The 16955-nt window shown below is 40.1% G+C and overlaps 2 protein-coding genes across 3 annotated transcripts in view; both read right to left on the minus strand.

Moving 5' to 3' along the window:
* LOC117352133 overlaps window positions 1–16955 on the minus strand; it is a 1164809-nt gene that overhangs the window by 189205 nt on the left and 958649 nt on the right. The gene's annotated exons all lie outside the window — the stretch shown is intronic.
* CHID1 (chitinase domain containing 1) overlaps window positions 1–16955 on the minus strand; it is a 218371-nt gene that overhangs the window by 46463 nt on the left and 154953 nt on the right. For both annotated transcript variants that reach the window (XR_004537584.1, XR_004537585.1), the window contains one exon: window positions 15412–15497. The gene's annotated coding sequence lies outside the window, so the exon portion shown is untranslated. The remainder of the gene's footprint in view (window positions 1–15411; window positions 15498–16955) is intronic.

Genomic DNA, 16955 nt, shown 5'->3' on the forward strand with positions numbered 1-16955 from the left:
GGAAGACTGGAAGGTGGCAAATGTTACGCCGATTTTCAAGAAAGGTTGGAGGGGTGATCTGGGAACCTACAGACTGGTGAGTCTGACCTCTGTACCGGGAAAGATGGTAGAGGCACTGATAAAGGACTGCATCATTGAGCACCTTGACAGGCACGATCTGCTGAGGACCAGCCAGCATGGCTTCAGCAAAGGAAGATCTTGCTTGACGAACTGAAAGGGGCTATAGCTGAACTGCTTCAATCTATCGATCAAATCGGGAAGGATTCCGGAAGACTGGAAAGTGGCGAATGTCACGCCAATCTTCAAGAAAGGTTCAAGGAGAGATCCTGGAAACTACAGACTGGTGAGTCTGACCTTGGTATCGGGAAAGATGGTAGAGGCACTGATAAAGGATCGCATCATTGATCACGGCTTCAGCAAGGGAAGATCTTGCTTAACGAACTTCCTGCACTTCTTCGAGGGAGTAAACAGGTAGATAGACAAAGGTGACCCATTCGACATTGTATATCTGGATTTTCAGAAAGCGTTCAACAAGGTTCCACATGAACGACTACTTTGAAAAATTGAGAACCCTGGAATAGAGGGTGAAATGCTCACATGGATTAAAAACTGGCTGGCAGATAGGAAACAGAGAGTGGGGGTAAATGGACAATACTCGGACTGGAAAAGCGTCACCAGTGGAGTGCCGCAGGATTCGGTGCTTGGACCCGTGCTCTTCAACATATTTATAAACGATCTGGAAATTGGTATGATGAGTGATGTGATTAAATTTGCTGCCGCTACGAAGTTATTTCGAGTAGGAAAGACGCATATGAATTGTGAAGACCTGCAACATGACATAGACACGCTCGAGAAATGGGCAGTGACATGGCAAATGAGGTTCAATGTAGATAAGTGTAAGGTGATGCATGTCGGTAACAAAAATCTTCTACACAAATACAATATGTCCGGGGTGGTACATGGAGAGACCCCCCAGGAAAGGGACTTGGGAATACTGGTCGACAAGTTGATGAAGCCGTCCGCGCAATGTGTGGCGGAGGCGAACAGAATGTTAGGAATGATAAAGGAGGGGATCACAAACAGATCGGAGAAGGTTAACATGCCGCTGTACCAGGCCATGGTGCGCCATCACCTGGAGTATTGCGTACAGCACTGGTCGCCATAAATGAAGGACATGTTACTACTACTCGAAAGGGTCCATAGAAGAGCGACTAAAATGATTAAGGGGCTGGAGGAGTTGCTGTACAGCGAGAGATTAGAGAACCTGGGCCTCTTCTCCCTTGAAAAGAGGAGACTGAGAGGGGACATGATAGAAATATTCAAGATACTGAAGGGAATAGACTTAGTAGATAAAGACAGGTTGTTCACCCTCTCCAAGGTAGGGATAACGAGAGAGCACTCTCTAAAGTTAAAAGGGGATAGATTCCGTACAAACGTAAGGAAGTTCTTCTTCATCCAGAGAGTGGTGGAAAACTGCAATGCTCTTTCGGAGGCTGTTATAGGGGAAAACACCCTCCAGGGATTCAAGACAAAGTTAGATGAGTTCCTGCTGAACCGGAACATATGCAGGTAGGGCTGGTCTCAGTTAGGGCTCTGGTCTTTGACCTAGGGGCCACCGCGGAGTGGACTGCTCAGCACGATGGACCACTGGTCTGATCCAGCAACGGCAATTCTTATGTGCATGTGAGTCCTACACTTGCTCCGCCCAGACTTTCCCTATGTACAGTATATGCCTACTTGACAAATAAGCATTATGTAAGATATATATCTGTATTTACAGAAAGTGCTTAGGTGGCATTTTGGCATATACACAGCCATAGAAAAAAAGAAAAGCCTTATGGCAGTGAGATCTTCACAATATTAATGAGGACCTCCAGACCCTGTCTGCAGAAGAAAAGCAGTGGCTGTAACAAAAAAAATGTGAAGGCCACCGTTATGGACCCAATTAATTCCAACAGAAAAGTAAATAGCCAAAGCCACAGCCACAGTCAAAAGCTTTGCAGTCTGCTGGTAGCAATTCAGTACCTGCCAGAAGAGAAAAATGAGAAAAACCACAATGAAGATATGTGGCTAGGAATCAACCTTCACTAGAAGATGATCAGACAAACCACATCTACAGCAAAATGCTCTACAGTTTGTTAGAAGAGACAGAATCTACGGAAATAGTAAAGGAGCCAGCCCAAAGGATAAATGAATAGAATAAGCTGGAGGGAGTCTGGGAGGAAAGACAGTGAGAGCAGGGAAGGAGCAAAGGATTCAAAGGGAAGGATGAAAGAGTGGTGAGAGAGAGGGAGAGATAGAGAAAGAGAAAAATCAAGGGGAAAGAGGAGGAGGGGTGATGGTAGATGAAGGGGAGACAGTGTGAGAGAAGAGGGCTAGAAGAAAAGAGTGTGAAAGTCCATTGAGAGGGCTTTAAACTAAAGGTCAGGGGAGAGCCGACAGTCGACATCATGTCGATGGCCCGGACACCAAGATATCCTGATGAGGAATCTTCAAGTAACCGAGCAGATATAGAGGTGGAACATAAAGAATCTATAGAAGGTCATGAAATAGATCAAATGGATAAAGGAAGGGATGTGAGGACCACTGAATCCAGAAAATTAGCACAGTCAGAGCTTAAATGTATGTACACGAATGCCAGAAGCTTGGGTAACAAAATGGGCGAACTGGAGGAACTAGCAAAAAGAAAGCAACTGGATATCATAGGAATAACGGAAACATGGTGGAATGATGAAAATGAATGGGACACGGCGTTGCAAGGATATAAACTATACAGAAGAAATAGGATTGGGCAAAAAGGGGGAGGTATTGCCCTGTATGTCCAGGAAGACATAGAGTCTAACAGAGAAGAAGAGTCGGAAGTAGACGGTAAACTAGAGTCCCTCTGGATAAAGATTCCTGGACAAAAAGAAGCAGACACAAAAATTGGCCTCTACTATCGACCCCCGGGACAGTCTGAGCAAAGTGACATAGCAATGATGGAAGAAATTAACCACGGATGTAAAACAGGAAACGTGACGATCATGGGGGACTTCAACTTTCCGAGGATAAACTGGAAACTGGGAACGTCAACCTGCGTCAGAGAGACAAAATTCCTCGAACTGATGAGAGATTGCTTCCTTGAGCAAATGGTAGGAGAACCGACTAGAGGTAGCGCAATCCTGAACTTGGTTATAAATGGCATTACTGGAAGGACAGCAGATGCAGAGGTAACAGCCCGTTGGGGACAAGCGATCACAATATGATCAATTTTACCATTTGCATCGATAAGGGGAAACCTATCAGGACTAAAGCCACAACCTTTAATTTCAAAAAAGGAAACATAGTATGAGAACCATGGTTAGAAAACGGCTGAAGAAAGGAAAAACAGAAATCCAGACAGTAGATCAAGCATGGTCTCTGCTGAAAAAAACCATCATAGAGGCACAGAATCTTTACATACCAAGGATTACCAAAGGAAGGCGAAAAAAGAAAAAAGGTGAACCAGCCTGGTTATCCAAAGAAGTAAAGGATGCAGTAAGGGAAAAGAGGAACTCGTTTAAAAAATGGAAACGGGAAAAAACGACGGAGGCCTGGAACTGTCACAAAACCGACCAGAAAAAATGTCATAAAGTGGTAAGAGAAGCAAAAAAAGTCTATGAGGAAAAGATAGCTCAGGAAGCAAAAAACTTCAAACCCTTCTTTAGATATGTGAAGGGAAAGAAACCAGCAAGAGAGGCAGTGGGCCCTCTCAACGACCAAGAAAGAAAAGGGACAATTAAAGAAGACAAACAGATAGCCGATAGGCTAAATTCATTCTTTGCTTCTGTTTTCACGGACGAGGATACAACAACAACAATACCAGACACAGGGATTATATTCACCGGAGACATTGAGGAAAGCCTAACAACAGTAAATGTGGAGTTGGACATGGTATACGTCCAGATTGATAAATTAAATAAAGTGATAAATCCCCTGGACCGGATGGAATTCACCCGAGAGTATTAAAGGAACTTAAGGTGGAAATTGGGGAACTTTTACAATCCTTGGCTAACATGTCAATAAAAACCGGGCAAATACCGGATGACTGGAAGATAGCAAATGTCATCCCAATTTTTAAAAAAGGAAAAAGAGGGGAACCAGGGAATTACAGACCTGTGAGTCTCACCTCAGTTCCTGGAAAGATAATTGAAGCACTAATTAAAGATACCATCGTACAACACTTGGAGGATCACAACTTGATAAAAGATAGTCAACACGGCTTCAGAAAAGGGAAGTCATGTTTGACAAATTTACTACAATTCTTTGACAAGGTGAACAAATCAATGGATAGGGGGGATCCAGTGGACATAATTTACTTGGATTTCCAGAAGGCATTTGACAAGGTCCCGCATGCAAAGCTCATGACTAAATTACAAAGTCATGAAATAGGAGGAGAAGTGCACAGATGGATCAGCAAATGGTTAGAAAACAGAATACAGAGGGTGTGCATAAATGGGAAATTTTCGGACTGGGAGAAAGTGACTAGTGGCGTGCCTCAAGGCTCGGTTCTTGGGCCTATATTGTTCAATATTTTTATAAATGACCTAGAAGAAGAAACAACTTGCAATATAATCAAGTTTGCAGATGATACAAAATTATGTTGGGCGGTTGGCACTCTAAGAGACTGCGAAGATCTGCAGAAGGATCTCAACAAGCTGGAGACGTGGGCGAAAAAGTGGCAGATGAATTTTAATTTAGACAAATGCAAGGTGATGCATTTGGGAAAGAAAAACAAAGAACATGAATATAGGATGTGGGGGGGGGGGGACTTTAACCAAATGCGAACAAGAAAAGGATCTGGGGGTAGTGAGTGATAGAACCCTTAAACCTTCAGCTCAATGTGCGGTAGCGGCGAAAAAGGCAAACAGGATGTTGGGCATGATTAAGAAGGGGATCACGAGTAGATCGGAAGAAGTTATAATGCCACTTTATAGAGCTATGGTTAGACCACACTTAGAATATTGTGTCCAACACTGGTCTCCAAACCTTAAGAAGGATATAACTCTGCTGGAGAGGGTGCAGAGGTGAGCCACGAAACTAGTCAAGGGTATGGAGAATTTGAGCTACAGAGAACGCCTCAGGAAACTAGGAATGTTCACTCTCGAGAAGAGAAGACTGCGAGGAGATATGATAGAGACTTTTAAAATATTAAAAGGATTTGATAAAATAGATCAGGAACCCTCATTACTAACATTTTCAGATGTGACACGGACTAGAGGACATAGTCTGAAACTGAGCGGCAATAGGTTTTAAGACTAACATAGGAAAGTTCTGTTTCGTACAACGAGTGGTGGGCACTTGGAATACTCTCCCGGAAGAGGTTGTGATGGAGACTACTGTTCTGGGTTTCAAACGCAAGTTGGATGCGTACCTTCTTGCGAATCATATTGAGGGTTACGGGAAAACCGGGTCTCCACAAAGGAGTACCTAAATGGGCCTCCGCGTGTGCGGATCGCCGGACTAGATGGACCAAGGTCTGATCCGGAGAAGGCATTTCTTATGTTCTTATGAGAGATAAAGGAAGAGAGAATGAAATGGGGAGGTGATGAAAGAAGGAGCCATTTTAAAACTAGAACAAGAGGAAAACCTATGGCTGCTCAGTAGTTCATGGTTCAGAATGAGATATCTTTAAATACTAACAAAACAGGGAAGTTAGGGCATTCCTGCTAGACAGATTGTAATAAAGGCAAAAGTAGCTTGGGTGCCTTAAAGTTAAAGAGCAAAAAGGCTCCAAATTATCCCTGTCAACTGTTAAGCAAACTCTATATGTCTGTATGCAAATTCCAGAAGTCCAGATGTAAATTAAGAGAGTTAGAGTATATAGCACTAAATTAAGAGGTGGTCTTAATTGGTATATCAAAGACTTAGTGGCAACAGGACACTATACCAGTGTACAAATTAAATCACAATGCTAGGGTGGATCAAATTGGTAGAGGGATTATGCTAACATAACATAGTAGATGACGGCAGATAAAGACCCGAATGGTCCATCCAGTCTGCCCAACCTGATTCAATTTAAATTTTCTTCTTCTTAGCTATTTCTGGGAAAGAATTTAAAGTGCTACCCGATACTGTGCTTGGGTTTCAACTGCCAAAGTCTCTGTCAAACCTCACTTCAGCCCATCTACACCCTCCCAGCCATTTAAGCCCTCCCCAGCCCAACCTCAACCAAAAGGACATATGCAGACACATACTGTGCAAGTCTGCCCAGTACTGGCCTTAGTTCAATATTTACTATTATTTTCTGATTCTAGATCCTATGTGTTCATCCCACACATCTTTGAACTATGTCACCATTTTCCTCTTCACCACCTCTCTCGGGAGCGCATTCCAGGCATCCACCACCCTCTCCGTAAAGTAGAATTTCCTAACATTGATTTTGAATCTATCACCTCTCAAACTCAAATTATGTCCTCTAGTTTTACCATTTTCTTTTCTCTGGAAAATATTTTGTTCTACGTTAATACCCTTCAAGTATTTGAACGTCTGAGTCATATCTCTCCTGTCCCTCCTTTCTTCTACGGTATACATTTTCAGGACTTCCAGTCTCTCCTCTTACATCTCCTCATGCTATATGTTATAGTCTTCTAATGGGTGGTACTATGTATCAAATAATAAAACTTGAAATAACATAAAATTCTGCAGAATGCAAAATACACTGTGCAATCTTTGTGGCCAGAAATTCCATATATGATGGGAAAGAGTAAAGTGGTGAGGGTGTACTACCATTTATATGGCTGGAATGAACAGAGCAGGGGTATAGCTACCACTAAGTGAGCCTGGTAAAAGGCCAGGACTGCCCAATGGTAGGAGTAGTCTACAATTCAACCTCCTGCTCCAAGACTGGTATCCATCCCTTTCTCCTCCTCCTAACCTCCTTGCATGGGTCCAGCCCCTTTCCATCTCTCTAATCCCCCTACCCATGGTATTAGAAATGCATGAAAGGTCATTGGGAGGCAGCAATGAAAGCAGGCTATCTTCAGTCAGCCCAGCCAGGGCCTTTCCTCTACTGTGCCCTGCCTTTTCAATGTAATTTTCTGTGGGTAGGATCTGTCAGAGGAAAAGGCCTAACAGGGTCAGGTAAAACAGTCTGTTGTCATCGCTGCCCCTGTCAGCAACCCACTGCATGTTTCAAGTACCCTGACATTTAGTTTATTTGGATTTGCTAAACTGCCTCTACTGAAAATCAAATAGAGATATAGAAGAGAACTCTCAATAAAATATAGGAAAAGTTACATAACACTCACTAAAAGAAAACAGTCACCAACTTTCATACAAACTAAATTATGTCAAAGTACAGTGTCTGGTCACCAGGAAGCAGTAATCAGTGGTCATTTAAAGACCGAAGAGTTCTACCCAGAGTATACGGGATGCTGGGAATTATTAAAAAAGAGATGGTTAACAAGACTAAGAATGTCATAATGCCCATGTATCGCTCCATGGTGCGACCTCATTTGGAATATTGTGTTCAATTCTAGTCTCCTTAGCTCAAGAAAGATATAGTGGCGCTAGAAAAGGTTCAAAGAAGAGTGACCAAGATGGTAAAGGGGATGGAACTCCTCTCGTATGAGGAAAGACTAAAATGGTTAGGGCTCTTCAGCTTGGAAAAGAGACAGCTGAGGGGAGATATGATTGAAGTCTACAAAATCCTGAGTGGAGTAAAATGGGTACAAGTGGATCGATTTTTTGCTTTATCAAAAATTACAAAGACTAGGAGACACTCAATGAAGATACAGGGAAATACTTTTAAAACCAATTTGAGGAAATTTTTTTTTTCACTCAGAGAATAGTTAAGCTCTGGAACGCGTTGCCAGAGGATGTGGTAAGAGTGGATAGCGTATCTGGTTTTAAGAAAGGTTTGGACAAGTTTCTGGAGGAAAAATCCATAGTGTTATTGAGAAAGACATGGGGGAAGCCACTTCTTGCCCTGTATTGGTAACATGGAATATTGCTATACCTTGGGTTTTGGCCAGGTACTAGTGACCTGGATTGGCCACTGTGAGAACCATTGGTCCGACTCAAGGCTATTCTTATGTTCTTATGGAATTCCCATCCAATTCACAGGAAAAAAATGTTGTTCAAAACAGTCTTGCTGCACCATGACAATGCACGTCCTCATACAGCAGCAACGACAAAAGAGACAGTACAATAGCTTGGGTCTGAATGTCTTCCACATCCTTCTTACAGCCCGGATCCAGCACCTAGTGTTTATCACATCTTTAACCACTGATTCATCTCTGATGATGAAGTAAAGGATGCGTTGCACGCCCGGCTTTGGAGCAGCCAATAAACTTCTTCTCATTTTGACTGATCGTGAACATTCTTTACATCATCTTCTTGATGAATTAGCTGAATTTGGGTTTCATTCTGGATTTCGACTGAATTATCATAAATCTGTAGCTCTCCCATTTAATTTGTCTATAATTTGTCTGTTCCCATTAATTTGGGCAAGTGAGACAGTCATCTATTTACGGATTATTATTCCACAAGATCTTACCAGATTACATAATCTAAATATTCATCCATTGTTGGCCAAGGCTAAATCGCGTTTGCTGATTTGGAGAAATTTTCCTATCTCTTTAATGGGACGCATTGCTCTATATGATGGCCCTTCCTCAATGGCTTTATGTATATCAAATGTTACCTTTGTCTGTTTCTAAAATTGTGGAATGCCAATTAGATACTTTGATTCATGGGTTCCTTTGGTTGGGTGGTCGTTTACATCTTTCTTTATATCAGATGGCTTTGCCGATAGTAAAGGGTGAAATGGGATTGTTACAGTTGAGACAATTTGTTGAAACTTGTCATATACACCATATTCATGACTGGTTTCTCTCTATTTCTTATTTTTCCTGGACTTTGGTGGAATTAAAGTTATGGAGACCATATCATTTTAGTTATCTTTCACATACTCCTAAAATGAAGGCTGCTGTTTGGAGAATCCATATTATTTTTTACTTGTTCCTCTGAGATCCACTTGGCGAAAGATATGCATTCGATTAAAGCTTGATTTCAGGACTATGCCTCTTTTATCTATTTGTGGTAATGGTTCCTTTTTACCTAGTATAACAGGTGCTAGTTTTCAGCCTGATAAGAGAGGAAATATCTCCTATCTATATCAGATGCTGACTGACGAAGGTACCTTGCCAACAATTTCCCAATTATGCACTGTTTATGGTTGGTCTTGTTTAGATATATTTTCTTATATGCAGTTGAAATATTTTGTGACTTCTTTGCCTAAATCGGCATTGTTTGCTAAAGAACTGTATTGGTTAGATGTCAATTGATTGTACCCCTAAAATATTTTACCACCAATACACAATGCCTATTGGGACTTATCAATACCTATCATTAGCTTTCTTATTATATCGTAAAACATAGAAAGCTAATATAACAATATAATTTATCATGTATTAATGAAAATTCAACATTTAATCATATATCTTATCATCTTACATCACATTACAAACATACTATAATCAAACAGACGGGCTGGGTCAGGAACAGGTTGAGTGGAAGGCAACAGAGGGTAGTGATCAATGGAGATCACTCTGAGGAAAGGGATTTTACCAGTGGTGTGCCTCAAGGTTCTGTTCTTGGGCCTATTCTTTTTAACATTTTTCTAAATTATATGGTTGAAGGGTTGTCAGGTAAGATTTGCCTCTTTGCGGATGATACCAAAATCTGCAAAAGAGTAGACACGCCGGATGGTGTGAATAACATGAAGAAAGACCTGTCAAAGTTTGAAAAAGGTCTGAAATTTGGCAGCTAAAATTTAATGTTAAGAAATGCAAGGTCATGCATTTGGGCTGCAAAAACCCGAGGGAACAGTACAGTTTAGGGGGTGAAGAACTCATATGCACGACAGAAGAGCAGGAATAGGGTGTGATTGTATGTGATGATCTTAAGGTGGTCAAACAATTTGAAAAGGTGACATCGAAACCTAGAAGGGAGAGGCATGGCCAGTAGGAAAAAGGAGGTATTGATGCCTCAGTATATGACTCTGGTGAGACTTCATTTAGAATATTGTGTATAATTCTGGAGGCCGCACCTTTAAAAAGGATGAACAGGAAGGCTACTAAAATGGTGTGTGGTCTTCATGATAAGGCATATGGGGACAAAGATAAAACAACTACAAACAATCCAAAACACAACACTGAGACTTATCTTTTCATTGAGGAAACACGACCACATCACAGAGGCATACCTCAACTCACACTGGCTTCCAATTCCATCAAGAATACTATTCAAATTCTACTGCCTACTATTTAAAACCATAAATGGTGACAGCCCAACCTACCTGAACAACCACCTCATCCAAACTACATCAGCTAGAAAAACCCACACTCCATTCACACACCCTCCTATCAAAGAAGTCAAATGGAAAAAAACTATATGATAGCTTGCTAGCCACACAAGCAGCAAAACTTGACAACCAAATCTCCAATCTACTGATTATGACCCCAGACTACAAAACACTCAGAAAAGAAATAAAGACCCTACTTTTCAAGAAATATCTGCAAACGACTTAATACCGCTAGCTCCTTCCCACTCCTAATACCACTTCCCAATACCTTCCTAATTCCCCAAAGCAACCTCACCCACTCTTTATCTCCTCTAGAAATTACCAGATATCTTCTTTTTGTAATATGTTTTTTGTAATTCTTTTGTAATCCGCCTTGAACCGCAAGGCAATGGCGGAATAGAAATCTCTAATGTAATGTAAAGATCTCAATCTGTATACTATGGAGGAAAGGCTGAGATGTTTAAATAACTATGTAATATAAATGTGCATGAGTCGAGTTTCTTTCATTTGAAAGGAAACTCTGCAATAAGAGGACATAGGTTGAAGTTAAGAGGTGATAGGCTCCGGAGTAATCTGAGGAAATACTTTTTTATGGAAAGGGTGTTAGATGCGTGGAACAGTCTCCCAGAAGAGGTGGTGGAAACAGAGATTGTGTCTGAATTCAAAAAGGCCTGGGATAGGCACGTGGGATCTCTTGGAGAGAGAAAGAGATAATGGTTATTGCTGATAGGCAGACAAGATGGGTCATTTGGCCTTTATCTGTCGTCATGTTTCTATGTTTCTATTATAAGCTCCTTTAACATGCTCCATATCTGGACTTTTCTTTTACAACTATCGGGGAATTTTACCCACTTTTTATCTCATCTCTCACCTAGCACAGCCTTCCAGTGGCAATTCATGGCAAGCAGTTAACGATTGGAGTAACCTCTGTCTGGCCAGTAGGCAGCTAAGATGATAGCTGCATTATCATCAGCCTTATTCAGCTCTAGAACCTGACCCCAAGTTTTCTGTATGGTAATTAATTAACAGTGCTTCTCTTCTGGTTTTTCTTTAAATCATAAAAATCACAGTGAATCTAGTTGGTTGTGTAACAGTGGGGGAAGAGAGTGCTGAAACAGCCCATGTAGCTATAGTAGCTAATAGTATCCTGCTCCTTGAATAAAAGATTGCATTATTACTACATGGCTTTCAGCAACAAGGATGTGTTTCTAAGACCATAGCATTTAAAAGCTAAATCACTTCCAGTTGATGACATTTTAAAATATTCCCATCAATTAGAGAACTGAAAGGCCTCACACCATAGTTTAACAATACAAATGACTTCAGGCTCTGTCTCCTTCCTTAAATGTATGACAAACGCTTCTACTCATATATTGTATGTGCTTGAAGGGTATTTTATGAGGGGCATGAATACATAGAACAGTTTTACAAGCTCAAGTAGCTCTTATTAAATTGCTTATGAACACCCAGGATACAAGGCAGGTGCAGATATCTAAGGCCCAATATATAGAATGATTTAACTGGTTGGCGACAGCTGCTGACCAATTAAATTGCAGATAGCTCTTTGGATTACTGCCTATAAATTAAGGATGTGCCTGGGATAGGTGAAAGTTGAAGGTGTGTGAGCAGGAAAGATGAATAAAATAAAGCTAAGGCAAATGGATTTTAGACTTTTACTTACGGTACCTTATTTGTTCTATGGTTGTAATAAACTAAATAAAGATTGGGCAAATCGATTTTACAGTCCTCCCAGCTTCATTTCTCTTCATTGGTTCTCCTCCGACTTTACTGATCGGAACTTTAAAGTAAGTTCCAATGGATCATCCTCATCTCCAATCATTCAGACTTATGGCGTCCCACAAGGTTCAATCCTCTTTCCACTGCTTTTCAACATCTTCCTAGCCCCACTGCTGACCTAGCTCAGTCCATTGGATTTACCATCTTCGCTTACACTGACAACATCCAACAATTTCCTAGTGGTTGCGGTCCCTTTCCCTGACCCCTGAATGTGAAACCAGTGAGGGATACCAGGCTCTATGACACCTTCAGGTATTATATATATTCTTAACATAGCAGTAGTCAGATTGGAGGAGTAGCCTAATGGTTAGTACAGTAGGCTGAGAAACAATAAATCCAAGTTCAAATCCCATATACGATTGTGAGCCTGAATATATAAGATACCTGCAAGCCTGAAGGCTATTGTGGGCTCAAAAGTTAAAATTGAAAATTAAAAATAACACAAAGAGCAGATGTAGAATTTGAACCTGGGTTTCCTGATTCACAGCCCAGTCTCAAACATAGAAACATGATGGCAGATAAAGGCCAAATGGCCCATCTAGTCGGCCCATCCGCAGTAACCATTATCTCTTCCTCTCTCTAAGAGATCCCACGTGCCTATCCCTTGCCTTCTTGAATTCAGGCACAGACTCTTCTGGGAGAATGTTCCACGCATCTACCACCCTTTCTGTAAAAAAGTATTTCCTTAGCTTACTCTTGAGCCTATGTCCTCTCATTCCAGAGCTTCCTTTCAAATAAAAGCAACTCAACTCATGCATATTTACGCCAGGTAGGTATTTAAATGTCTCTATCATATGTCCCCTTTCCCACCTTTTCTCTAAAGTATACATATTGAGCTCTTTAAGTCTTTCCCCATACGCCTTGACAAAGACCACACACCATTTTAGTAGCCTTCTACTGGACCATCCACTTAATATCTTTTTGAAGGTGCGGTTTCCAGAATTGTACATAATATTCTAAATGAGATCTAACCAGAGTCTTATACAGGGGCATCAATACCTCCTTTTTCCTACTGGCCATACCTCTTCCTATGCACCCTAGCATCCTTCTAGCTTTCGCCGTCACCTTTTCAACCTGCGTGGCCACCTTAAGATCCCATGAACATTTTATTAGATGAAATAAGTCTTCTATACCTTCTTCAACACTAAATTATAATGCATAAGGGACAATCAGTGCCAAGATGAAGGCACCACAATAGAGTACGCTTAGCATTGAGTCTATAACGACACCTGGAATACTAGCAGAAAGCTGCACTGGCACACTGAAATTTAGGTGCACCCACTTACAACAGTTCAATGGCTGGCATAAGTTTGTCCTTTTATGTGTACCATGCAATATCCATGGCAGAGAATATTCTATAAGTTGTGTGTTTCTCTTGAATCCATGGCCTTTCCTGCCTGTGCTCCACTCCCATGTGTACACATCCCTCACAGTTATGCACTAAGCTGGGTTGGTGCATGCATTACAGAATGGCACCTAGCACTTATGCACTTAACTGCAAATTACTGGTGCTACTTTATTTTTTAGATCATCACCGATCTGTTCTCCTCATATCCATAGACCTCTCTTCCGTATTTGACACCATTGATTACCATCTTCTTATAGAAAGACGGAAATCTATAGGAATTAGTGAAGCAGTGCTTCAATGGTTTCAGTCTTATTTTTCAGAAAGATCATCAAAAGTTTTCTTTAATAACTCCACCACAGATCTGATATCTAACAACTATGGCATCCCACAGGGGGATATTATCCCTCCTACTATTTAACATCTTCTTAGCCCATCTGCTGACTCTCTTTCAATCTATTGGGTTTACAGCATTCGCCTACACGGATGATCTTCAACTCCTGCTTCCATTAGACTTATACTCCATAGAGGAATTCCAAAATATTAATAAGAAATTAAGTACAATTTCTGACTGGCTTGATGAAAACAAATTAGTAATGAACACAGATAAAACAAAAATAATACACTTACCTTAGAAATAAGGACTAAAACTAATAGCTCCAATAAACATAAATAATATCCAATTGCAGGAAGTCACTAAGATTAGTTTTAGGGGTTATTCTGGATCAAAAATTGACATATCATAATCAGATTAGTGCAGTAGTAAAAGGCTGTTTTCAGAGGTTATAAATGATTAGATCAATCACCCCCTCCTTCCTTGACTCATCTTCACTGACTATCCTTGTACACTAGCTGATCATTTCAAAGTTAGACTATTGCAACTCGCTCTACAAAGGAGTAGCTCTTAAAGAAATCCATCGATTACAACTAATTCAAAACACCCCAATTAAGATTATAACGAATAAGAAAAAATTTGATCATGTGACTCCTCTTCTTAAAAAAGCTCATTGGCTTCCAATTGTTCACAGAATCTCCTACAAATTAGCAATATTAACATTCAAAATATTAACAACTAAAGCTCCATCATTCCTAGAAAGGTACATTATTCCATATATTCCGACTAGAAGTTTGAGATCAGAGGATAAAAACCTTCTAGTAATTCCATCACTTAATATAATAAATACAAGACAAGATATGATTTTTGCGGCGACAGCACCCAGAATATGGAACTCCTTACCAGCATTTATTAAGGAAGAAAAATCACTAAATAAATTTAAAGGATTGTTAAAATGCTGGTTCTACAAGGATGCTTTTGAAGCCTAATTATCAATCTCTTTTGATCCCATTCGTTGCTTAAACTCACTGTCTTTAGACTCCGAGAAATTGAAAAAAAGAAAAAGTTCTTAATTTTCTATTCCATTTTATCATTACTTTTAAAATTTCTTATCCTCCTTCTGTACTTTCTTTTCATGTGTCCTTTACTATGCTTTATTGTACTTCTCCCTACTTCCTTTATGTATTGGTACATCATGTTCGTGTGTGTCAGTTGTAGTTAATAATTAAGACCCTGTTTTTAATTGTAAATCTCTTTGAATTAATTATATTGTGATACATCAAAATTTGAATAAAACTTGAAATTTGAAAAACTTGTAATTCTGTAACAGTGCTTACTAAAATGTTTCCACCTTTATACCTAACCAGTAATGTGATTGTCATATTATTTGTACTTTGTAACTCGCACAGAACTATACAATATTGCGAGTAAGAAATTTTTAAATAAATTTATGTTGGATCTATCAGAATATTTCATTATCTAACCCATTCTGCATATTGAGGAATTAGGTAAATTATTATTCATCATTGATCCAGTTATGTATTCATTCTTTCATTCTTCTGTATTAAGCATTTTTTTACCTTTTTTCTACATAATAAATTAACTTACCTTTATAAGCAGAAGTCAATAGCAGGAAATATTTGAAGCCTACATGAATTTATGTTTCGCATGCAGCTGCTTCATAGGCTGACCTCCTGTGAAGACAAAAATCATGTTAAAAATAGAAAATTAAAATGAGGTCATACAATTGAATAACTTGTCCAACAGCAGTACAGCCCAATAGTTTCATTCATGCAAACCATTCCAAGATGGCCACAGCTTTTTTTTCAAGAAGCTTTTAATCCTTCTCAAACTAATCAGAGAGCTGGGCTATACCTATGTTATCCATTCCATTTCTTTGTTGAGGCTTGCAGGAGCAACAGAGCGCAATGTAAAGATCTGAACTTGTTCGCTGTAATTTAAATAGTTTTCAAAATTACCACACTCCGACCCGTCAGGAATATGGATAAATAATTCTCCCAAAACACACTTCCAACATGCCTCCCCCCCACCTCTTTCTATTTGGATGAACTGTGTAAAATGTCCAAATTCTGCCTTTCAGACGTTTACAGCAGGTAGGCTATGTTTTGACCATATTTAAAAGTCCACCTGCTGTGAAAAGAGCACCTTAGACTTTAAACTGCTGACTTAACTTTGACAGAATAGATCCTACGTGATGCAAGGCTCTGGTTTATTTTATTCTTTTGCTTTGGTGTTAGAGATTCATTCAAATCTCTTTAAAATGCAAGTCTGAGTGATGTGGAGGGCCATAATCAAAAGAAATGTCTAAGTCCGATTTGGATGTAGGGCTCTAGTCGCCCAAAGTCGGCACTTATAAAATGTCCATTCTCAAAAAGTATGTCTAAACTATTCAGTTTTTCGAAAATCGTCTATCTGTACATCCAAGTTTCCAAGTTTATTTATAATTTGTTATACCGACCATCACAGGTATCTGGCCGGTTTACAATATTAAAAATTTATAAAACATTAAAAATAAGAGTAAAATAAGGCTGGTTATAGCCTAGACAGGGACAATGTTTGGACATGTTGGATACAAGAGGAGCTGGGGGAGGGAGATTTTAAATTACATCAAAAATAAAAATAAGGGGGAGGAGAGTACAGGAGGAAAGGGATTTCGCTTCTTAAAAGCGGTTCTCTTTTTTGTTTTTGACCGTCCAGACCGCCACTACGTCTAACTTTATACCATATTCTCAACCCAAAATTAGTCCAAGTCCCAAATGTCCAGAACAAGACATTTTGAACACGAGAGGGGCCAGTATTGTGATGGACTGGCCACCCAGACATGGCAACAGGGCAGTGGGGCACCTTACGGTTGACTACTGTAAACTTCACAAAAAGGATGCCACATAAACATTTCACCACAAACCCACTATACCCACCTGTCTAAAACCCCAATAGCCCTTATGGCTGCAGGTGGCACCTATATGGCAGTACAGTAGAGTTTTGGTGGGTGCACATGTTCCACCATAAATGTAGTGGTTAGAGTAGCTTATGGGCTTGGGTCCTCTTCTCTATGGTTCACTAGCCCACCCACCCCAGGCTATTTAAGAGATCTATATGCAGCTCTTCTAGGCTTTCCTATACTAGGTGCT

The sequence above is a fragment of the Geotrypetes seraphini genome, chromosome 19 (genome assembly GCF_902459505.1).
Source record: "Geotrypetes seraphini chromosome 19, aGeoSer1.1, whole genome shotgun sequence".
NCBI lineage: Eukaryota > Metazoa > Chordata > Amphibia > Gymnophiona > Dermophiidae > Geotrypetes > Geotrypetes seraphini.